General features: G+C 51.6%; 1 protein-coding gene across 8 annotated transcripts in view; it reads left to right on the top strand.

Moving 5' to 3' along the window:
- The first annotated feature begins 1,793 nt into the window (after positions 1 to 1,793).
- Positions 1,794 to 22,992, top strand: part of MAPK4 (mitogen-activated protein kinase 4) — a 46,586-nt gene continuing 25,387 nt past the window's right edge. For 3 of the 8 annotated variants that reach the window (XM_080371609.1, XM_080371608.1, XM_080371610.1), the window contains exon 1: positions 1,898 to 1,981. The gene's annotated coding sequence lies outside the window, so the exon portion shown is untranslated. The other 5 variants (XM_080371605.1, XM_080371611.1, XM_080371604.1 and 2 more) reach the window with 5 other exon arrangements.

Below are 22,992 nucleotides of genomic sequence, written 5' to 3'. Positions count from 1 at the left end.
CGCTTGGCAGCTTCATGACGACGAGCCACCTATAGCTGCCTGGAGTTACTGCCATGCTGTCACCCCCTTTGAACGGAGGCCCCTTTATCCCGTTAGCGTTCAGGACCGATCCTGCCAAGCTGCGGCATTTGGTGGTAATGGTACGGCAGCCGCTCCACTACGCCATTCACAGCACTGCCAGAGTGTCATTCACTTGGCACCGCTCCGGGGACGACAGCCAAGGTCCTGCGAGATGCTGAGCACTGCCCTGGTTTGCTGAATCCCCAGTAATATCCAGCCTTGTCACCAAAACCAAACGTGTATCAACCAAACCTGGCATCCACCCTTTTAAAAGAAAATATAAATGTGTACGTGCGTGGGCATATGCTTGCTGCTTAATTGCAAGAGGCTAGCCTGCTTCTTAAAACAAAATGGCTAGGGCCACAAACCAAAGGGTTCAAGCTGCAGAAGAGAAGTCCTCAAATCGCTGGATGACTCCCAGTCAGCACGGATGCAGAGCATGCTCCTGCAGCACAGGGACTGTGTGCTTCGGCCTCGCCCCACAGCCAGGATCATAACTTGTTTTCTGTTCCCATATGGCACTTTGAGCTCAAACTGAGCAGCCAGCAGCTGCCTCGGTGGTGGAAACCTCTCCATGGAGCACCGGGCCCATGGCATTGCCACACAGATCGCCGCAATAAAACCTTGACGTGAGATACCAGCCAACAGGCATGTGGGAGAGCATCTTTGCCCAAACAGCCCCATTTTCCTCCATCGAGCTCTTCCCTGGAGGGGTGTGTTTGTTACCTGTGTCAACCAGAGGAATAACCTTCATGCGTGGCTTTGAAAGGCAAAGCTCACAGCAGCACCGGGCACATGAGATCGGATTCCCTGGGAGGTTTCAACGATAACTGTTAATGCTCCTGTTCCTCTTTCTTCGCCATTTCTTTCCCCTCTTGCACTGACAACAGGTATAAGCACCAATTCAACACCTTCCAGCTCATGGGACAACCAGCTGGGAACGTTTGTTTTAATCTCAGCCAGTGACACAGTAGAGGGGCTTGTTACCTCCAAAAATTATACACCTTCATTTCCTCCCAATTCCCTGGGTGTTTAATTTACCAGACCATTTTATCTTTTTTTTTCTTTTTTTTTTTCTCACCGCTGTCCCCTGCAGAAGAGGAGGGAGGCTCAGTTCCTCCAGCTCTAACAAAGCCGCACGCTTGTCTGGAGGGGATCGATAACTATCGAACGATTGCGCTTCCTCCACTTAGGCTGTTGAAGCAGCTTCCTTTAATTGTTCTTGCCCACTCTAAATACAGCGGAAGGTGAATTTTTTCCATTGAGGCTGCTCAGCGGGGTCGTGCCACCAGGAGTGGAAGGGCCGCGGCTGCCTGGCCTGCAACAGCCCCCGCCGCAGGGAGCGCCCCCCCAAACCTGTTTCTCCTGGGGGCAGGGCCCGGGGGGCGGGGCAGGGCCCGGGGGGGGACGGGCCCCGGGGCGGGCAGGGTGGCGCGGGGGGGACAGCCGCGCAGTGACGCCAGCAACAAACCCCCGCGGGTGCGGGACGCCCGGCCGGGGATGTGTCCCTGCTCGGGGTCACCCTGAGGGACGCCGCCAGGTGGGCGCCAGGCGGGGTCGCCCCTTGATGGCTCCTCACAGGGACCGTGGCGGGAGGGCAGGCCAGGTCCCCTCCGGCGGCGCCTGCCGGGGACACCGAGGGGACGCCGGGTCCCCTCAGGGCTCCGCACCGGGACAATGCGGGGGTAGCCGGGGGCACCGGGTCCCCTGAGGCGGCGCCTGCCGGGGACACCGAGGGGACGCCGGGTCCCCGCCGGGCTCCCGCCGGGGCTCGGCCCCGCCCCTGCCCCTCCCCCGGCACGTGGCCCCCGCGCGGCGGCTGAGGCCGGTGGGTGACGTCAGCCGCGGGGGCGGGAGCGCGGTGCCGGTGCGCCGAGCCGGGCCAAGCCGGGCCGGGCCGTGGCGGAGCGGAGCGGCCCCGGTAAGTGCGGCGCCCCGCCGCTCCCCTTGTCCCTACCGCGCCCGGGCGCTGCTCCCGCTCCCCCCGCGCCCAGCCGGTGCTGCGGGCTGAGCCCGCTCGGCGGTGAGGGGCTTCGGCGGGCGGAGCCGGGCGGGGGGGGCCGGGCTGGCGGACGGGGGGACGCTCGGCTGGCGCGTCTGCTTGCCCGGGTTCCCGCTCCTGCTCCGTGCGGTACCGTAGCCGGGCGCCGGGCGCGGGGAGCCCCCGGCACCCGCCCGGGGGGAGCCGTCCGTGCCAGCGCCCGGCGGGGCCGCCTCGCCCTCCCGCGGGGCCTGGCCGAGACCCCGCTGCCTCGGGGCGGGGGGCTGGCAGCCGCCGCAGCCCGGTGCGCCGCCGGGGCGGGGGCACGGCGCCCTGTGCCTCTGTCCGGGTTACACGCGCTTTGCGTGTGTGTCGGTGCCGTACGGTACGCACGGACCGAGGGGCTCGCACGGGCACATGGGCGCAGAGCCCGGCCGGTGCCGCCGTGCCTGGCGTGTCCCGGCCCCTTCCCGGTGCGGGGGGAGGGAAACCCGCGGCTGCCCCGGGCCGGGCGGGCTCTGCGCGCCGGCGGGGTTTCCTGCGCCCGAGCTGGACCCCGGTCTGCCGGCCGCGGGGGCCAGGGGCCAGGCGTCAGTGGCAGGACACCGGCGCCGTGTGTGGCGAGCGCGGTTTTGGCTGCAGCGCCGGGCGGCGCGGTGCCTCGGGAAGGTGCATCCCAGGCGGAGATGTGGGTACCAGAACGGGGCGGGGGGGGGGAAGCCCCGACCCTGCTGTCCCCGCAGCTCTGACAGGGTGTCCTCGCACAGCGTCATGCAGCCGCATCCTCCAGCCCCCAGACGTGGGGTGGGGTGGGGGAGAGGGGTCTCCCTGCGGTTCGGGGTGCTCAGCCTTTTTTGGGGTGCTGGAGGTGTTTGGGTACCTGTGCTACGTGTCTCTTCTGTGTGCGAGGCGGGGGCACCGCTGCCGGGGAAGGTGATGTGTAATACCAGGGGTTTCTCCTGATGAAGCAGCTGGCTGGGGTTTGGACCCACAACACTTGGCTGCTTGCTGAGGGGTTTCAGTCCCTGCGTTCAGCTCTGTGTCACTTGCTCCTTGCTGTTAATTTGGCACATCTAATCCTACCTGGTGTTGGCAACTTCCCAGGAAACGCAGAATGCTTTTCCCTCTCCGGTCTGCAGCAGGAGCCCAGCCTCCTGCAGAAGGAGGCCTGGGGACAGTGACTTCTTTTTCACCACCTTGGACATAACTGAGAGTTGGATTTACAGTGTGCATTCCTCTTTTTGGATGGATGGATGTCCATCAGGTTGAAGGTGACAAATAATCCCATGGAGACGTGTGGGTGAAGGATTGCAGGGGAAGGGCGACCAGGACCATAGTGAGGATATCTCAGGAGCCAGGGCTGGAGTTGCATGTGATATTTTCAGGACAAATCTCATACCCAGCAGATGAGCATCAGCATTCCTCCTCTCTTCAAAAGAGGACAGGGTAAAGGGACACGATAACCCATGTACCATCAATTCCCCTGTGCCTGAGAGAATCACCACCGTGAGCCTCTGCCTGACCTTGGAGCCAAAGCAGAGAAAAGTCAGGCTCACCACAGTCCCTCTGCTCCTCAGGCTGAGCCCAGCCTCCCAGTAAGGACCAATGAAGTCTGAAATCCCAGTCAAATAACTGATGTTCTGAAAGAAGGATGCTAGGCTGCGAGCATCCCGGCTAGCCTCAAGCTCTCCGGGCCAAGTGCTTCATGCAGATGGTCTCTGTTTATCTCTTCTTCATATCTAGACCAGAGATGTGAGACCTGCTTCCAGGTACTGGAGTCGCTTCTCATCCTGCTTCTGCCTCCTGGGCGCTGGCAGCTCAGTAAGGCAAAACCACCAGAACTGGCGTTATCAGCCAAAATTACCTCTTGATTTTCCAGGTGGCGTGAGGCAGTTTACTTGCAGTTGAAGCTGTTTTGGTGGGTGCAATTGGTTTGCCTTCAGTTGGGTGTCTAAAAGGGTCTGGTCTGAGCTGTACACACACCCCCTCGATGGAGGGGGTGGGCACCTCCTGAACGGGATTGTTTCTCCCTGTGTTAACCCTCAGGCGCAGGGCAGGCAAATGCCTTCCGGGGTGCTGGTTCTGACTTGGATATCTGAGTTTTTTGATATTTGAGGACTAAATCTATGTGAGATTAATCTAACCCAGTGCTTGCAAGCCTTGGGTTTTAGTTGTTTGGTCTTGATCTTTCCTTTTTTTAGCATGACCCTGCTGTTCTCCTACCACTCAGGCCTTTTTCTGAGGCATAAATAATGCTTCTGAAACTTTCCATGTCCCCAGGTGGGAGGTGTTGCAGAAATGCAACGGCAGGGAAGCGTTTGCAGCTCATCCTCCTGCAGACACAGAAAGCTGGGTTAAAAACCAGCCTGTTAATTTTATTTTAATGGCTCTAAGCAATGGTGAGCCTCCCCCTCCCCACCCCTTGCTCCCAAACCTTGTGCCAACATTTAATTGCTCTCGCTCTGGGGAGATGCTATCTCATTTCAAGGTTGAACTTACCTGGCTTCGACTTGCAGCGGGGGGATGTTGTCGTGCCCTTGTCACAAAGGTGACTTGTCACTCCCAACTGCATGCCCGCAGTGATCGGGTCACCTCTTCACCTGCTTCTGTGGAGTCTGAAGGTGCCATAACCTCGTGCTGAGAGGCTCCTGCTCAATCTTGTGCGTTTTTTGTGGCCACCCTTGGGACTTCGCTGGTGTGACTGCGTTGCCCGGGTACCGGCCCGGATGCAGCTGTGACCTTGATAATGGCACATGTTGGTGTGAGCTTGCTTTGCAGCTTCTAATGGATGTGTTTCCCGTTGCACCTTCAAGGACCACCTCCTTTTGCTCTGGCTTTGCTCTGACAGTGTATGCAGAAAAGGTGCCCCACGCTCATCCCAAATCCCTTTCTGGCTCAGGCAGAGATCTCTTTTCTGGCCTCATGTGTTACTTTGCCACACAAAAGCATGATCTGTTGGACTGTGACCTCCACCGAGGTGACTTGGGTCTCTGTGCAACTGTGTCATCAACCAACCATCCATTAGTTACTGGGGTTTTTTGTGTTACAGATTTATGTTTAATATAATCCTGCAGAAGATCACGGATGAGACTGAGCAGTGACAGAAGTCCCTGAGGACCGTGCTTGGCTGCTGGCTTCCCTCACTGGTCTCACCCCACCAGCAGCCACGCTGGGGGCTGTATCAGCAGGCATCTAACGTGTGTGGAGTTGATTGCACCTGGTGTGAGATTCATCCTCAAAATATTATCTGCTTTGGAGAACTATGGGCAAACACTGTGTCCAGGCAGTTGCCTGTGTCATGCAGCACTGTAAGCTCTCTCAAAACAAACAAAAAAAAAGGTCTCTTAAATAGATCTAATTCCAGGAAACTCAGCTGGCTGATTGGAATTGTATTTTTAGTCTCCGGTCTGTGTATTTACCTGAAATTTCTGTCCCACTGTTCTAGCTGGAGCTGACCCCAGGGGTTGCCTGCTGCTCCTGCCTTTCACCTTTCATCCTTTCTTAAAATACCATGACTACACAAAGTTTCCCTGTGTTTCACTGGTTGACTTGTAAATGCTTTCTTTTTTGTTGATTTTTAAATGCTTTCTTCAGCCTGGCAGTACTGAAGGCTCTGTCAGTAAGGGGTTTTAAGGCAGGTTATAGAGGTTGTTGGGAAGGACCCTTGGTGCACGTGGTTAATCTGTAGACTTGTGTTTTTCTTGTCCTCTTGGTAACCCTTTTAGTATCCCGTCGGCAGCACAGTACTCACTTCCACTTTTACTGGTGGTACTTATTAGTGAATCTAGCAGCTAACTAATTGTCTATTCCTTGCATGCTTTAAAAGTGACTTACTTTACAATTAATTCTGTTAGCTGTTAAGATTTAATGGATTCCTTTAGAGGTCCTCATCAGTCACCGACCTTGGACGTTTCTTTTTCAGTGCAATTTCTTTTCTGTCTTCTTTTTCTGTGCCTTTTTGAAAGATCATGTTTCCATGCGGATTCCACATCTTGTTCTTGCCAGAATGTTTTCTTTCATTATTTCACTCTTGCTGCTTTTCTGGGTTTGTAACTTTAGGGGTCTTTGGTAAATGCTTTAAGCGAGTCCCATGTTCCCAGTGATGCTAATGATTGCTTTTGGCTTCGTAAAATTTGCCCTTTTAAATTTAGACACTGCTGCCATTATTTTGGGCTTGTAGTTTCTGTGACTAGCACAGAAACAGAAAGAAGCTATAATGGAAGAGGACTTGCATTAGACATGGCAGTTCATTTGGGCTTCGTCCTTGTCACGTAGATCTGCTGCTTGGTGGGCAATTAACACTGAAACATGAGCTGCTCCGTGTGCCAGCAGCGGCTTCTCATCCTAAAGACTTACTGGTGTGTTCCTTGGGCTTGGTATTGATTATTCATTAGTTGTCTGCGTTGCGGTATTTTTATTTGCCTCTCTGGGTGTATGTATGTGATGAATAGCGGCAGGATGTTGCCTGCCTTGTACCAGTGCAGCTGAATGCATAGAAGAGAGTGAAATTTGGTGCTTGTGACCCACGGACACCTGGCAAATGGCCTTCGAGTGACTTTGATACCGTTGCAGAAGAACATACTGTACTTCATGTAGTTTGAATTATTTTGGCATGTTTAAGCACCCAATCTCTTCTTTTGTACCTCAGTGTCTTCATACTCCTCTCCTAGCTGAGTGCTGCACCTTTCAGACCTCACCAGCTGCGCTTCCTAGGCAGGCACGATGCTGACTGGTGCAGACCAGGGCCGGCACTGGGAAGCCACTGTGTGTTTCCCATGACCAGTGCTAGGGCAGGGTGAAGCAGTGATCTGCTTCAAAGGCTTTCCAGGCAGAATTGCACGTGAGGATTTACAGGAGCCAATTTCAGCCCTGCTGAAAGGTGCCAGGATGACCTTGTGGTTGCTCCCAGTCCCTGGAGTCGGGTCAGGAGCGGGACAAGCTCCCAAATCTCCCTACTGAAAATTTCCCCTGGCTTGGAGGCTACAGGGGGAGTTAGTGCTGTTTGTTCCTGCAGCACTTTGCATCCGAGCTAAGCCTTTCTTTAAAAAGCAGTCGGCGTGGTTGTGCTTGGAACAAGCAGCTCAGTTTCTATATTATACACAACAGTCATCTCTGTAGGAAGCTGGCCAGCCCACGCCGCTGCAGCGGCCCAGAGCTACATGGCTGTTGGTGCGCTTATCCTCGGGGCATTCCTGGGAGGAAGACAAGGAGCAGGGGAACTTGAGGAAGAAGCTTTCCAGGACGCTGATGTGAGTGTTCCCAGGTGGTGTGAGAAGCGGTGCCCAGGTACATGCGTGTCTGTTGGGTCACTCGCAGGGGTGCTCGCGCATCGTTCTGGCTGCGCAGCTGCTCTGCGACGGGGAGAGCGGTCCCCTCTGGAGACCCAGTGTGGATTTGCCGTGTGCAGGGCGAAACCTGCATTCTGCTCTTGTGCCCTTAGCCTTGCATCTGCTCTCGCCCCCTTGGTGCCTTCCTCGCTGGCTATGACCTGCCACGGATAAAAAGTTGCCCTCTGCTGTCCTGAGCTGCTTGTCGTACTCCCAGGCTGAGTGATGGGAGACCTGACTCTGTGTGATTTCCTAGGGAGGTGGGTTGGCTGTGTCTCAGCTCGATGTTAGGATCCCTCCAGATTCAGGGAAGAGCAAACAACCTCCCCAGGCCGATACCCATTAGTGTCCATCTGTCCCAGCTGCTCAGATTGTTTGCACAACTTGGTTCTTGGCTACACCTGGTTTTACAACAGTATTAATTTCATAGTAACTGATACACCTGCAACAATCAGCTATGTAAACTAAGATAAAAAGCCTAATCAAATGTCATGTTTCAGAGTACAGGCTGTTTCCTTCTGGAGGCTTCCTAAGCCACCCTCCCCAAATCCCTTCCTAAAGGAAACTCTGTGGATCATCTCTGGACCCTGGGAGAGGTTTGTCCCTATGTGTAAGTGAATCGGGGCCAGGGGAATGCAGCGTATGGCTATGGAGGCATGAGCCTTTCTGCAAGGAGTTGTCCCTTCCCCATCTCTCGCTTTTGTGGCTGTGATGCTGCTGATCCCTCTGGAAGGAGCTGGGAGTATCCCCAGCCCCAAACCACGTGCTCCTGAGGTCTGGGGGTTTGTGGAGGAGAGGAGGCAAAAGAAAACGCAGGCTGGATCACGTTTGCAGTCAAGCTGGAATATTGTCCCATGTCTGCCACAACAGCACTGTTTGTACCCAGGCCTCGCCAGGGCTCTGTGCTCCATTAACTCTCCCTGCCCTGTCCTGTGAAATATGGAAAGTTTTGAACTATTAGAAAGTGCCTTTGGGTAAAGGGAAATTAAACCCTTGACTGCTGTGAAGAGGCAGGGCTGGAAATGTGAATGTGGAAATAGGTTCTGGCTTAAAATGACTTCAAGGACAAAGGGTAGGTGCTGGGCTTCTCAGGATCCAGTTCAGCTGGGACCAGTTCCAATTAAAATGAGATCAAGGAGAATGGGAAGGGGGGGGGGGGGGAAGTTGGTTCTTTGCATTTCTGTCAGTGTTGTGGGTTGAAACATTGCGACTGGTTTGTGTCTGTGTCTCTTCTACAAGCAATGAATCTGATCTGCAGAGCATTTCAGATAATTTCTTTTAAGAATGACATTTCTTTTTCTCTGTGGGAATTCTGTTTTTTTCCCTGTTTGTTTTTTGTTTAGTTCGAGGTTTTATCAACCTCAGAAAAGCCTTTCCCCAGAGCCTGAAACAAGCAGGCCAGCCTTGGTTTCCTTCCACGTATCTCTGAGACTGAGCGTGGCCAGAAGTACAGAAATGCTGTAAATTAGAAATAATTATGTGCTTTTAGTAGGGCAGCAAGCATGGAGCAGACTGCTGCTGTTTCTGGGAAGGTCGGCGACGCTTGTCTTGCTGAAGAAAGCTGGGAGTGGGAACGGGTGGCCAGGGAGCTGGTGGGGGAAGCCAAAAAGGGAACCTCGTAAAGCAGAAGTGATTGTGGGGTGGAGAGGAGCAGGTCTTGCAGCTCCTGGAGTTGCTGCTAGATTGAAGGGGATGCTGCAGGACGGGGGGCAGATGTGCGTACAGCTGTGCTAGCAACAGCAGCTGGCACGTGTTCCTCACTTCTGCATGCCTGTGCCACCATTTGCTAAACTTCAGTGAGATGCGTTGTAATGCAGCGTTGAAATTTCATATGTGCATTTCTCTTTCCCCCTCCCCCCGTGTTTGCTTTATAGCTGAGGTCAGGTTTGAGTTGCCTGGTAGCAGAGGTGAACAAGGAAATGTGGAGTTTGGTGAAACTCTTTTAAGAAAATAAAGCTTGAGTCAAAACCAGTGGCTGTGAAAGGATCGCGATGCGCGCAGTATCATTGCTGAGTCATCTCCTTTCTCGCATGAATAAGGGGCAGGGAAATCTCAAAGGGCATCTTGATGGGCTTTACATTTGCCAAACAGTATCAGCGCTTGATATTACTGACTTTTTGTCTTGTCTCACATGCAAGCTTCACCTGAGCCTTATCTGCTGTTCTTATTAGACAGGAGCTCATTCAAAAAGGAAAAAAATTCTGAGAGTAACGAGGTGGCTGCATCCGTTCCCAAAATACCTGCTTGATTTTAGGCACGACAGACGCCCGTGCCATCTGCGTGCCCCTTCGGCGCTGGGTTTTGCCTGGGGTTTCAGTTGCATCGTTGAAGCAGGTGAGCAGGCAGAACAGCTCAGCACAAGCGACCTCGGATTTCTGCTAAATACCAACTGATTAACAAAGTGTAAATGCTGCAGAGAGCGTTTTGCTGAACTGGGTGAGGATGGAGGAGGCACAAGCAAGACTGTTAGCAGCACTAATCGGGCTGGTAGAAAGGAGTCTGATCACGGCACTTGAAGGGCCTCATTATCTTGTGTGCTTGGAGAGCGCCGAGGCAATTCTGCATTCAGGAAAGGCTTTTACAGTCTTTGTCTCCTTAAGTCATTAGAAATGCCACGATCTCAACTGTTAGAAAGATTAGTCTAAGGATGAAAAAAAAATAATACATCTCTGAGCTGGAAAGATAATTGCCGCCTGCTCTTCAAATGCAGCAAAATGGGCAGAGTGTGTTTTGGAAAAAGGGAAGGAGTTTGAAGGAAATTCCAATTATAATACTTGTAACATCTTCTCAGTACATGAAAACGTTGTGTGTTTCAGCAGATCCCAGGAGCAGTCACAGGATTAATGCAGTAGCTGAACAGCTAGAGAAAAAACATTATGGCAAAGTTTGGAAAACTTTTTTCCCTACAGAGGAGCATGGGTTAGTACTCTGCTGGTCTCACCTGCTTCATTTCGCCAGTGCAGTGAGACTGAGGAGGACAGTTGGTCCTGCATGCCCTAGGAAGGGTATGAGGATGCTGCTTTTAATGCAGGACACCCCCTGTTGCAGATGTGGGATGCCCGTCCCCCATGGAGTCACCGGATCTCCCAATGATTTGGACCAGCATCCTGGAATCTAAGCTCATCTCTTAATGCTGGCCTCTTTTATCTGAATAAATCTCACGTGCCTGCTACTACTCAGGCAGAAAAAATAATCTTTATTGCCATAATATGTTTGTCAGCTTTCCTTCATCCCAGCAAAGTACTGTAAGATCTGCAAAATCTTCAGAAAGCATTTTTTGAGCAATAGATATTGAAAGGGGGGGAAAAAAAAGTAAGTCACTGAGACTTGAGTCTTGCCAACCAAACCACTCAGTCAGGTTTTCTTGGCGTGGTTCCTCTTGCAAACTGGGTATCTCAGTGCCCACTGGAGCCAAAAGTGAAGAAATGGATTAAGGCTGTGAAACTGCTCCATCCTGATCACTCTTTTATGGCCCTGTGCAGAGCAGAAGGGACGTTTGGGAGCAGTGTTTGGCTAAGTGCTGGGCACTGGGGGGTCCGGAGCCGCAGCTGGTGCAGAAGGACCTTAATTGCATTGCTCTCAATGAAGCGATGGGCAGGCTGATACTCTAGCCCTACATTTAAAGCATCAAATTTGAAAAAAACGCAAACCAGCCCAAACTTTCAGCAGCCTCCCAGTTTTGCCATGGAGCTGCTGTCTCACTCCCTTCTCCCTTCTGGGCACCCAGGTCTTGATGGGGAACAGGATTGTGCCCAGTTCAGATGATCCTCGTGTAGCAGGCAGCGATAGCCAGGCAGTGAGCCGGCGATGCTCCACTTGTGCTCCTGTGAGGTGCTGTTTGGGCTTTGCTACGTATGTTCACCTCCTGTTTATACCTTTTCTTTTTTTTTTCTTTTTTTTCTTCCCCCCCCCCCCCCCCCCCCCCCCAACAAAAATGTTGTGGTAGAACATTTCTTCTCCTGAGTGGTGGTCAACTTGGACACAAAGTGTTGAGTAGTGTCTGAGGAGCATAAGCCCCATGTGGGACGGAGCAGATCTTCCCAGGGCTCTGGAGGGCTATGGTGCATGGTTGAACCCTTTCAATTCTCTCATTTTGGTTAAGACTCCTTTTGGCATGAGGAATATCAACTTTGTAACTGTCTTAATTGCATCTGGGCAGCAGCCGGGGTGGTATGGCCCAAGACAGACTGGGTGCCTGTGATGGGAGCCCGTGGCAGAGCGAGCCCAGCACAACTGAGCTGGTCCTTGTTGCGGAGGGCTGGGTACAAGGGCTGGAGGACTGGCTGGACCTGTTTCCCCATTCACCACAACTCTTTAAAATTTAAGGCTAAAGATGGGAGGAATGGAAGAGAATTTGCTATTTAAGGCTTAATTAATTTTTAACCTCAAGCATTAGCTGGGGTTTGTGCAAACCACTGGCAAGGCAATTAAAGTGACTTTTTAATGGGTTATTTTTGTTGCTTCACCAGGGTGGGAGTTGGAGATCCCAGGCTGTGAGCTTCCTGGGGTAGGGGCCATCCTTTTGCTGTGCTGCTCTGATGCTTAATCCCTAATTGTGTTTTATTTACAAGCCATGGCTGAGTCATGATGAGAGAGGAGGCACGGAGATGCGGCTGGATAGAACATGTGGAGAAAAATGTCCGGGCGTCAGTCCCCAAGGCTCCAGCTTGGATCCATCCTGGAAAAAAAGAGTTAAGGACTTTGGATGGTGCAGTTTATTTTGAAGTTGCTGGCTATTTTGGTAGAATGATAGAACGTACTGGGTTGGAAGGGACCTTAAAGCCCCGCCAGTTCAAACCCCCTGCCACAGGCAAGGACACCTTCCGCTAGACCGGGTTCCTCCAAGCCCCATCCAGCCTGGCCTTGAATGCTTCCATGGATGGGATTTTGCAGGAGTAAGCTCCGAGGACAAAAAGCAATGAAAATAATGGATTCTCTGAGAGTTCTTCTTAAATCCTGAGGGTAGTTAGGAGAAAATGAGAGTGAGTACATGAGCTCTGGGTTTTCTGAGCAAGAGTGCAATGACTGTAAAGCAGACCTGTCCCTCTGAGCACCGGCCAAACGCCTGTCTGTCTGTACCTCGGTGACATGCTACTGCCACGCTCTCTGTGGGATGCAGCTCCTGCATCCCACGTGGTGAAGGGTGCCATGAAGAAGTCTAATTTCATTCTCGTTTGGGAGACACCTTCCCAGACATGCGCCCTGTCTGCAGCTGGGGAGAGGACTTAGGACTTGTCACCTCCGTAGGGCTGTGGGGTCAGGGAGTGCAGGTGCCCTGAGAGCACCAGGCACAAACCCCAGCATATTCATCCAGGATCATCCTGGTCTCACATTTTCCTCTTAGCAGTGTGTGTCCTGTGTTGCTTGTTCCCTCCAACCTTTGCCATGTTGTGTAAACAGACTCATTGGAGGAATGCAAGCTCGGGTCTGACTCAGTTCATTTCTTGTGCAACTCAGCCAAGAGAAACCAGGGATGACTCTGTTTTTCTCTGCAATATTCATTCATTCAGCTACTGCCTGCATTAACACACCTCTGTTGCCTTGCTGTCTCTCTCCACCTAGTTATTTAGAGGAATGCTTTCTAAAAATAGCCGCCTGGTTTGATGTCTTTCTCATGCTATTCTGTGTAGCACTGAAAACCTGCCTAGAAAGGCTGTCCAGTTCATTGACGTTCCCTTAAAATACAGCTAATCCACATAATCTCGTTATAGTAGTAGGTGATTTTACTGAGAGCAAGCTTTAGCAGTGGTCCAGCAAAGCCTTTTATTCCCCACCTATTATCTGGATGGCTAAAAGTCACTGGGAGTGTGTTTTGGTTTTGCTTGGGCTATTTTTTACTTACAACATTTTTGTTTTAATTTTCTAGAAAATCTCATGTATTATTTTTGATGATGCCGGCGCATTTCTGCCACGGGCTTTCAGCTTTGTGGGCTGCTGACACCCCATGACTATGCTCCATGGTCTCCCACAGTCACTGGGAATCATTAAAACCTTTTTTCCAGAGTGGAAGAGGGGGAGCTTTGCTGTGCGAAGTGTTTAGTGTGGGATTCCTGGTCTCCGGCATTGTTTTGGGGGTGTGGGACCTTGTGGCCCTGCTCTTTAGGGAGTCAGACCAAGGAAGGAGCTGAAGTTTGGGATGCGAAGTCTCCATCGTTGGGAAGGACCAGCCTTGCTCCCCCAGGCAGGTTGGGTGTACAGGGGCAGGTGGGCTGGGTGTGTGGGTCAGGCTGCGGCGGCTGCCCTGTCCATTGTGCATGGATAATGTGGGGCAGAGGTGTGCAGCACAGAAACCTGGCCGTGAATGAGGGCTTGTGTCTGTAGGAGTGGGGAAGCCCTTTGGGCTTGAAGTGCAGCTCGAGCCTGCCCTTGAAGGTGAACATCTAGGAGACGTTGCTACCTAAACCCCCGTGTGCTTGGACCAAGGACTGACTCTTCAACAGCAGCCAAATATCACAGAGCTTATGGTGAGATGCCACATCTGGACAGTCTCCTGGACGTATGATTGATTCTCCGTGAGGTTTTACCTGTGCTGGTTATGATGGGTTACAGGTCACGTTCTCTGTATACCTGATCGAGCCGTGCTCAGTGGCCGTGGCTCTCGGTCCAGCTCCCCCTGGCACCTCGGGGAGCATCGGTTCAGGCCATTGCCATCCCAGAGGTTTGTTTGTAGATGGATGTCTGATCGCTCACCCCTCTCAGATGATGGAAGCCAGAGTACGTGGCTGGAGGTGCAGCTCCCCCAAGCCCTCGGTGGTGCTGCGTGGGTGGAGAGGCAGGCATCGGCGGGGTGTTCCTCGCCGGGGCACTGGGCCAGTCTCTGCACCACATAGTTTTACCCCCTTTCCTCTCTGGGTTGCTGCAGGAGCATCTCTTGCTATGTTGGGGCTGCAGCAGCGTGGGGCCATCGCTGCGGGACTGCAGTGGGAGGAGTGAGGGCGGAAACCTTTATGAAATGGTTTCTGCAGGCAAATGCAGGTTTTTTTTCCTTTTCCTAAAGCCTGTCTTCGTTGTTTTCCCAAGCTGAGTGTGCAGATCTGCAAGCGGTCCAGCCCTGGCCCCCAGAATAAGCTGGATGAGATTTGTCAGTGAGCAGAAGGATTAAGGGGAGGTTACAGACCAGCTCTGAGAGACACAAGTGCAAGCACTTTTGCAAGATCCCAGCACAGTGTTTTGAGAGGACATCACGCTCTGCTCGCGGAGGTACCTTTTGGGGCCCGCGGAGGGTAGGGGAGAGTCAAAGAAGTTACTCTGCCACCTCTTTGCATGCTGGTATATGCTGCACATACCTCCTTTGGGGCAAATTCCTGGTGTGGGCTCTTCAGTCACAGTAAAAAACCCTCTAGGGCTGTTTCTGTATTTTTTTTTAATAACTGCCCTGCTTTTGCTTATCTTGGTCCAACCCCTCCAGTGATAACACAGGCAAAGTCCTGACCTGTGGCATCCTGGGGAGCAAAGGCCCGGCTCTCCGACGAAGCGCCAGCAGAGAATGGATCTTCTTGTCTCTTTTTTTTTTAGAAGAAAAGACTGTAGGTGCCAAACGAAAAGGGCAAAGTGATTTGCCCCAATGAGGTATTGTGTTTCCACTCTGATTTATGGCTAGGGGAGAGGCTTCTGAGTCATCCATTCTAGGAATTGCTTTATTTAGGTAACGGAAATAATTCTGCTGGTTTTAAATCGATGTGTTGTCAGCCGTTAAAAGCCCGTGCAGCATGAAAACCGCAGCTGGCAGGACTAGGGCTGAGGAGTCCATCCAGCAGGATGGACACTAGAGGTGCAGCAAAATACACTGGCTATGATGCCTGTCTGTCTGTCCATCATGGACTGCTTGGCACAGGGGGATGCCTTCACAGAGATGGAGCTGGGCTTTTCTCCTGAATACCGTGTCAAATGAAAGTACTTAGGCTGGTGGGAGAGGGTGCGTTGGCTGCCAGATGCCTGTACTGAGCCATGTTTGTTCAAGGCACTGTCTGGTTTCTGTCTGGCTGCAGGCTGTCAAGTCCAGAGTAGCTTCACGTGCTGGGTACCACTGGGAAACGAGACCTTTCCCCATGTCTCGCCTGTGTTCAGCCACTCGCAGCCCCCTGCCACGGCTGATTTACCAAAACCAGCTCTCTGGCCAGGGGCAGATGGGTGGCTTTCCTGCACAGCTTAAAAAACCCTGCAAGTGTCAGCAGGTTCTTCATCGTTTTCTGTTCTTTCTATGAACTAATGAACGTTGCCTGATTTTTCTTTTCTTTTTTTCCTTTTTTTTTTTTTTCTTAGTGTAAATTGCCTTGTCCACAGGCACCCTAGTCATTAAGGAGGAAAATTCATATTTTCCTGCAAGAGGTTTTGGCAGCAAAGGTGGCTTTGCTGTGCTGGGTGATGCTTCCCTGCTCACGTACGGTCCAGGGGTATACATGGGAAAATTGTGTGGGCTTTACTAGTGTTCAGGCCAGGACTCTGGGTTAATCTTTGTGCTGTTTCCCTTTGGTTTTGCCTTTTCCCTCTGGCTTTTCCCACAGGTTCACAGAGATTTCGCCTTCCTTCTGGGGCCGTGCTACTTGGTGCCTTCTGGCCTTTAGCTGCTGGCAGCTCTGTGCATCTTATCAATGGGTTTCTGTTTGGATCATGGTATTAAAGTCATCTGATAAGTAGTGTTTTCAGAGAAACAGGTATATGATCCGCTCCTGAGCTGGTTGTGTGGCGGCTGTTTGGTACAGCGGGGTTGTCAGGGCACAGCAGATCCCAAAGGAAAAAACTCTTCATGAAAGACATGTTCCTTGGATCACCCAGGGTACATGAATGTGCCGTGTGTTGGCACCTCTAGTGAAGCTAGGAGGATAAAACTCATGTTTAGAAATCTCAAGCGTGCTCATTGGTCTGACTGTAGTAGTGTCTGACTCCTTGCTATAAGCAGCTCTGGCGTAAGAGGGTCTGATTCTGCTGGGGGGCAGGACTGTGCTGGGGATAGTTAGCAAGAGCTTCACTCAGAGGAGCTCACGACAGCAGTGCTCTGACTTTGCAGCTTTTCAGAGAGGTCCCCATGCTTGCCGGTGTCAGTGCACAGGCTTGTGATGCTGTCTGGGGTCCCAGTGTGGGTTGTCTCTGGTGGAGACCCCCGCACCAAGGTAGCTGAGGACACACAGCACAAGAGCATCACTTGTTCTTCAGCAGCCCAAAAAGGCTGAACGGTTCCTGTTGTTGGCTGTGTTCATCATGAGGTTTGGGGAGCAGCTCATTCCTCTGAGATCAGACTGGGTTTTTTGGGGTGGGTTCTTGCCCCCCAGTTTTCCTGTTTCCCTGGGATCCACATGTGGTCTCCTCATGTGCTTTTTCTGCTGGGGGGCCAGTGCAAAGCGCAGCCTGTAGGCATCAGGGGGTGTGGAGGGTCTCGGGGGGGGCAGAGCACGAACACCCCAGCGCTGTGATAGAAACTTCGTATTCCTGGGTGATGCAAGAGGTTGCAAAGCAGGGAACCAGATCCTGTAGTTACAGCTTGAGCTGCAGGAGGGAAGAGGCTGTTTGCCAAGACAAGAGCAGAGGCATTGCCTTTACCCGCGTTCTGCCCCAAAGGGCGACGCTTCCTGGGGCTCTCTGCAGGATGTTCCTGCAGAACTGAGCACCAGGAGTCCATGTTTATTGATGGGGAGGACTAATTAAACTTCAGCCTTGAAGCAGTCGCTGGCCGGGAAGCTAAGTGCTACAGGAGACTTGCCCATATTTCCCTCTGCTTCAGTAACTCCATTACTGTGACTAAAGCTTGGAGACATTTCCGAAAGACCTGCGAGTCCATCATGGGAGCAGCAGGCACCAAACTCGCTGGTCTTGGTCTGCTGCACCCTCTGCCGCAGGGTCTCTGCAGCCCGGCTCCTCTGGGTGGGAGATGGCTTCCACCATGCCTGGCGGGGATGCTGCTGCTGCGCTGTGGGGAGCAGCAAGGCAGAGATAAAGGACGTTTGAAAGGCTTTTGCTGGGTGGGGGAAGGATGCTGGGGAGAAGAGAGGGAATGAAAAAATGAATCTTATCGTGCTCCTGCCAGATCTACCTGATATGGGAATCAATAAGCGAAGCCCATATGATGTGCACAGCCCCTGCTAGAACCCTCCTGCTTTGTAGCAGAGCATTTTATCTTCAGCCCGGTTGAAAAGGCTGTTGAGGTGTAATGGTTTGCAGGATCCAGCCCTTTACAAGTAGTTCAAGTGAGAGATGATTGTTATCCTTCTTTAATTAGCACCTGTGGTGCGCTGTTAATAACAGACATCTTGTTAGGATGCTTGAGCTTTAATGAATTCATCTAGCTAGAGAGATCGCCCGTGCTTGGAGTGGGTTTGGTGAGAAGGGAAAGCTCATCGCAACATCACAGTCCAGCCTTGTGCTGGGAAATGCTGGGAGTCTGCTGGGAGACAGCAGCGGAGAGCCTGTGTGAGGGCACGCAGAGCCCCCCTGAACCTTCGGAGGAGTGAAGGGAGCAGAAAGGTCAGTGCAGATCCCAGCAGCAATGTGAGGACAGATGCTTTCCTTGTACAGAATGATATGGGAGGGAGAGAGGAAGAACAAAAGAAAACTTAATTCCACCGTCCTTGTATTTTATGGCAGAAGGGGTCCTAATTATAAAATCGGTTTGCATCTGTGCAGCAGCAGCTGCTAAGCTGCCCTCAGTGAAAAAGCAAGCAAGAGGTAAATTGAAACTGTAAAATATGTTCAGTGTTCATAAAGAGGGAACATGTCTCTACATTTCCTGCATTATTCTTACACGCGCAATGTTTCTTGGGAATTCAGTTGTATAATTCTCCCTATAAGTAACCGCACCCCTTCCTCGGTCACCCCTCTGTGCCCAGGTGACTGGAGGGCAGGCTGGTGGGAGCACGGGCATCGCCAGAGTTCCTGACCCTTCCCTCTGTCTGTGCTGCGGGTCTGATGACTTTGACCTCGCACATATTTATTAAATCAGTGGGATTTATGGTCTGCAGTACAGGAGAATTTTCCAACAGAGAGTATTTTTGGTATGTGCTTTCTGTGAGTACCCCAAAGCTTTCCTAGCTTTAAGAGGTGCGAAAGGGTGTGGGAATAAAGTTAGTACTCAGATACCTAAAAACTAGTGTCCCTTTGTGTCTCACTGTATTGCAGCACCCCAGCAAAACCTTTCGTTGAGCACATGAGCAAAAAATTGGGGCAACTCCGCCAATATCGATGAATCAGACTTATTTTCCCTGCGCACTGTCTTGGTGTAACCACAAATTTTCCTGCTCTCTGCTCCTAACCCTCTGTTGTGCTTCAGGACTTGTCGGCTGTATTCTGCTGCAGTTTGCGCTGAAGCTGCCATTGAGTTCGGCTTTTCAAGTGGATGGCAGATCCTGGCCTCACCAGACTGAAAAACCCCTGGGACTCTGTTCATCGTTCCATGAAAACAGACTGCGCTTTCCACTGTCTGCAGCCAAATAGCATCGCTGCTGGTTTTATGACTGCTGTTGGTCTCAGCAGCTATTTTCATTAGGCTACTGAAATAATACCTTTTCATTAGAACAGACTTGGAAAACCAGGAAGAGAGGAAAAACTGGGATTGCTGATGGTGCTTCTGGCATCCTGAAACTCCCCCTTGGTTAGCTGCGCCAGGATCCAGCCCTTTGGTGAAAATGCGCATTTAAATAGTTAGAGGGTTGTGTCCCTGCTGCAGTTTCCAGGCATCAGCTGCTCATTTAACTCGGGAGCAGCATCCAAGGTGTGTGCACATTTTATTTCATTTCTTTAGTGCTGCTAAGGGAATAACCAGTTAGAAATTATGTCTGATGTAGATAATGGAGAGCATTGGAAAAATAACTCCTGTAGCCTCTCAGGGAAGGCTGGTCAGCCTGATCTCTTGGGTTTGCTGTCAGCTTGGCTGGAGGAGGCAGAGATAAGAACAGAGATGGCATTCAGTCCCGTGGGAGCATGCTGTGCCCCTCAGCCACGGTGCATCTCCCCGTATTCACTGACAGCTTTTCCCTGGATGGTTCAGTGAGAGGGACCCAGCCACAACAGCGAGGACAGGAGCATGGCTTGCCATCCCCTGGGGCCATCCTTTCAGGGGTGATATTCTGCCTCAGCCCCTCTAATTACAGAAGATGCTGCAGGGTCATCACTCAGGCAGGGACTGAGACATAGGCAGGAGCACCGCAAAGGCCGTGGCTCTGCTCATGAGATAAAACAGGGCTCTTTCTTCTCTTTTAGTTTCATGCATAGCATTTTCCCTTTCACTGCTTCTAGAACTGTACTAATTATTAACAATCAAGCTGACGAGGCAAAACTTGGTTTCCTTCCACTGCATCTAGAGTAAGCCAAGAAGCTCAGCGTGGGAGCGTGCACTGCGTCCTGTCCAGCCCTACCTGGTCTCAGCGACACCCCCCAAGTGCTAAAGAGCTCAGAAGCGTGTTGAGCTCTGGGCGATGGGGCTGAGAGGCAAGACGCAGAGATGGATCTCAAACCTGACGTGGCACCTTCTTGAAGCATGTTGGCCCAAGCCCTATTTCACCAAGTTCCCTTTGCCAGTAGGAAATTTTTGCTACTTTTTTGGGGGGGTTCTTTTTTTTCTCAGACATTCAGGAGACCTGTGCAGAGACTGAGGTCTTCAGCCCAGGCTTAGGAAACTCGGGCACCCCAAGTGGAAAAGCTCAGGTTTTGCTGCAGCCAGGTGTACCTCTTGCAGCCCCCTAGTTGTTCCTCAGGTTCCAACCTTCCCTCAAACCTTCTAGTGGTCCTCAGACACCTCACTGCCTTCTTGGGGTATAAGCAATGTGTGCTCCCTTTCCACGACCATGCAACTGGTTGCAATGCAGGGGTAACCTTCCTGCACGTGTTGATCTTTACTGCTGCCCTTGCAGAGCCTCTGGATTTATGTACCTTCTTTTTCTCCTTCACTCCTTGTTTCTCATCCCTTTTTTTTTTTTTTTTTTTCCCTTTGCCTGTAGACCAGGGCATCTCTGGCTGTGCATTGCCCTGCTTCCTAACAGCAAGAGCAGCTTTCTCTGTTCAATCCTTGTGTGCAAAAGCCAGCATTAGATAATCACTGGATCGAAGAGAGGCTGTAATTATTTTTGCTTTCAACTACAGGAGCAAGCAGTGTTTGCCAAACTGCTTGGTAACTGCTGGCAGATGCTCTTCAGAGGGTATCCCTGCCCTGCCTACATCCCTCCCTGCTGTCATACGGTCCATACATCTTTGTTTTAACCGTTAACTCGTTCCTCCTTCAAATAGCTGATCTGTGCTGGCCTGAAGCGTTGCATTTCTCTTCCACCTTTAATGACTGATGCTTGCAAACTGAAACAAGGCTCAACTTAAGTATTTTCCCTATCATTGCTCTGGGTAACTTCTGCTAGAGAACAGGAGCATACTGCAGGCAATGCGCGATGCTTGGGGAGTGCAGAGTGAGGGACCAGGCTGTGAACCCACTGCTGGGTTAATGGAGCAGCTCTGGTGATTAAGGGCTATAACAGAGGCTTTATTCTGGCATGAAAAATGCATTGGGATCAGATCTACAGTGATTTTATCTTCCCCCTCTCCGAGCAGCACTGTCCAACTGGTTATCTGGGACATCCTGGTGCAAGGTCAGAGCCCTTGTCATGCAGCTGGCTGGTCCCTGCAGGTCTCCCCAGCTTTAGAAGGACCTGGTGGTGCTCTCAGTGGGTGGCCCGGGGCATCCATCTGCACATGGGTCTTGTGGCGAAGAGAGTGTGCAGCAAAATGAGCTGTTGCGGGGGTGTTTGGGAGCAGGACGCGGGCTTGGATCAGGCAGGAGTGGGTGTCCTCGCTCCTCTGAGATTCATAAACATCTGCAGGGAGACATGGTAGGGCGAAAGCTTTGATGAGCTGATCATCTCGAAAAAAAGAAAAGCCCAGCCGTTTCCTAATGCTTCATGCCTTCTGTTCAATTCTGTTTCTAAATGAAGTAATTGCAGCTGAAAAATTGCAGCAGTTATTTGGAAAACTTGAAGTGCTTTGAGGGCTTTGAACTGTCTTTTCCCACCTGGAACATCTGTGAGAGGTCACCCCTTGCCCGTGGTCACTCCTGCATGGTTGCCTGCCACTGGAAAATGATATTTTGTCAGGAAAATCCCCAAAATATTGGGATCCTCTGGCTAAATCTGCATCCTCGTCCCCAGCAGACATTGATATACGCCGGTTACGCCATTGCCAGCAATTGTTTGAGAGTCCTGCCGTGGTGCTAGCAGGTTCCTTTGCTGCTTTTTTTCCCTTTAAAAGCCAGTGCATCTTGATGAGAGATTCCCCCGTCGCTCGGGGGAGCATGTGTTAGCACAGCCAAAACACAGAGAGGCTTTGAAGTACAGAGTTATGCTCCCGAGGCTATGAGTTATGCAGCCGTGACTTGCCGCTGTTGCTCACCCTCCTTGTGTTGGGTCCACGTTTGTTTGCTCCAGCTTCTTAATGCCAAGGGTGTCATTAAGTCTTTTCATATTAATAGGGAGTGAAAAATCCACAACTTAAATGTTGTATTATTCATCTCTGTATATTTATCTATATTTATCTGTTCAGATGTACTTTCAAAGACCCTAGATCTGTCTTGTGTATGTACCTTGTTTGCATGGAGGAGTTGTTGGGTTTTCGAAACCGTGACCTCCTGGAAGAGAAGAGCAAAGCTGGGAGGCTGCAGGCTGGCTCACGCCTCTGCAGGGAGTAGCTGCTAAACTTAGATGGGGGAAGTGTTTTTGCAGCGTCCGGGTGGCAAGCACATTCTTACGAAGGACACAGCGAGAGATGAAGTCAGCTCCTATTTTCCCACCAGGTCCTCCCACCCGTGGGTTCATCACCAGCGAAGCTGGTGGAGAAGCGGGGAGCTGGCTGCTGTGCTGAGCAGCTCTTGGTGGAGCAGGGTGCCTGAGCTGTGGTTGCAGGCACTGCTGATGGATGGCAAATCCTTGCAGCTAATGACACATCTCCTCTGTCCTAATGAGGATGCTCTCCTCCTTCCTCCCCCAGCACACCGGAGAGGAAACAAGCTGTGTCGTTAGCTGCTTGTGCACCCCAGGCTGAGCAACGCCAGAACATCTCTTTATAAATGCACTAAAATTGTGTGGTTTGATGCATGAGGGAAGGGCTTGGCAGCTCCCAGTGACCACAAGCACAGAGCCAGCGGCATTCCCAGGCTGCTGCCAGGGTTTGCTGTTGGACCCCAAATTTGGGGGTGTTCCACCCTTGCAGCCAGTTTTTAAGGCTCTTTGCAAAACCAGCAAGGGTGGCACAGACTTTTTTGCCTGAGCGATTTTGCTTGTTGTAAGCTGAGAAAGTCCGTGGCCCTCCCTGCTCTCAGCTGCTCAGCAAGGGAGGGTCTATACGCTTGCAGGCTGCAACCGTGCTTTCCTTGCGATGCAGTTTAAGTGGGCAGTTGGAGACACAGCATGCCATTCAACCTTTGCAAATCGCTCCATAACATTTTCGGCCAGATTAAAATTAAAAACAACAACACTCCCCCCCCCCCAAAAAAAAAAAAACCCACCACAAACAAGCAAATGAAAAAACCCACCAACAAAGGGGAAGGGAAAAGTTAGTTTTCTGTGTATTACAAATTTAAAAGGAAAAATGAACCACCTGAAAAATGCTGGTAACTATGCACGCTTTTGGAGGGGATAATTAATGAGTCTCCGAAAGGTC

Source organism: Falco punctatus (genome assembly GCF_963210335.1).
Source record: "Falco punctatus genome assembly, chromosome: Z".
Classification (NCBI taxonomy): Eukaryota; Metazoa; Chordata; class Aves; order Falconiformes; family Falconidae; genus Falco; species Falco punctatus.
The sequence above is the reverse complement of the archived record's forward strand: the minus strand, read 5'-3'. Positions and strand labels throughout refer to the sequence as shown.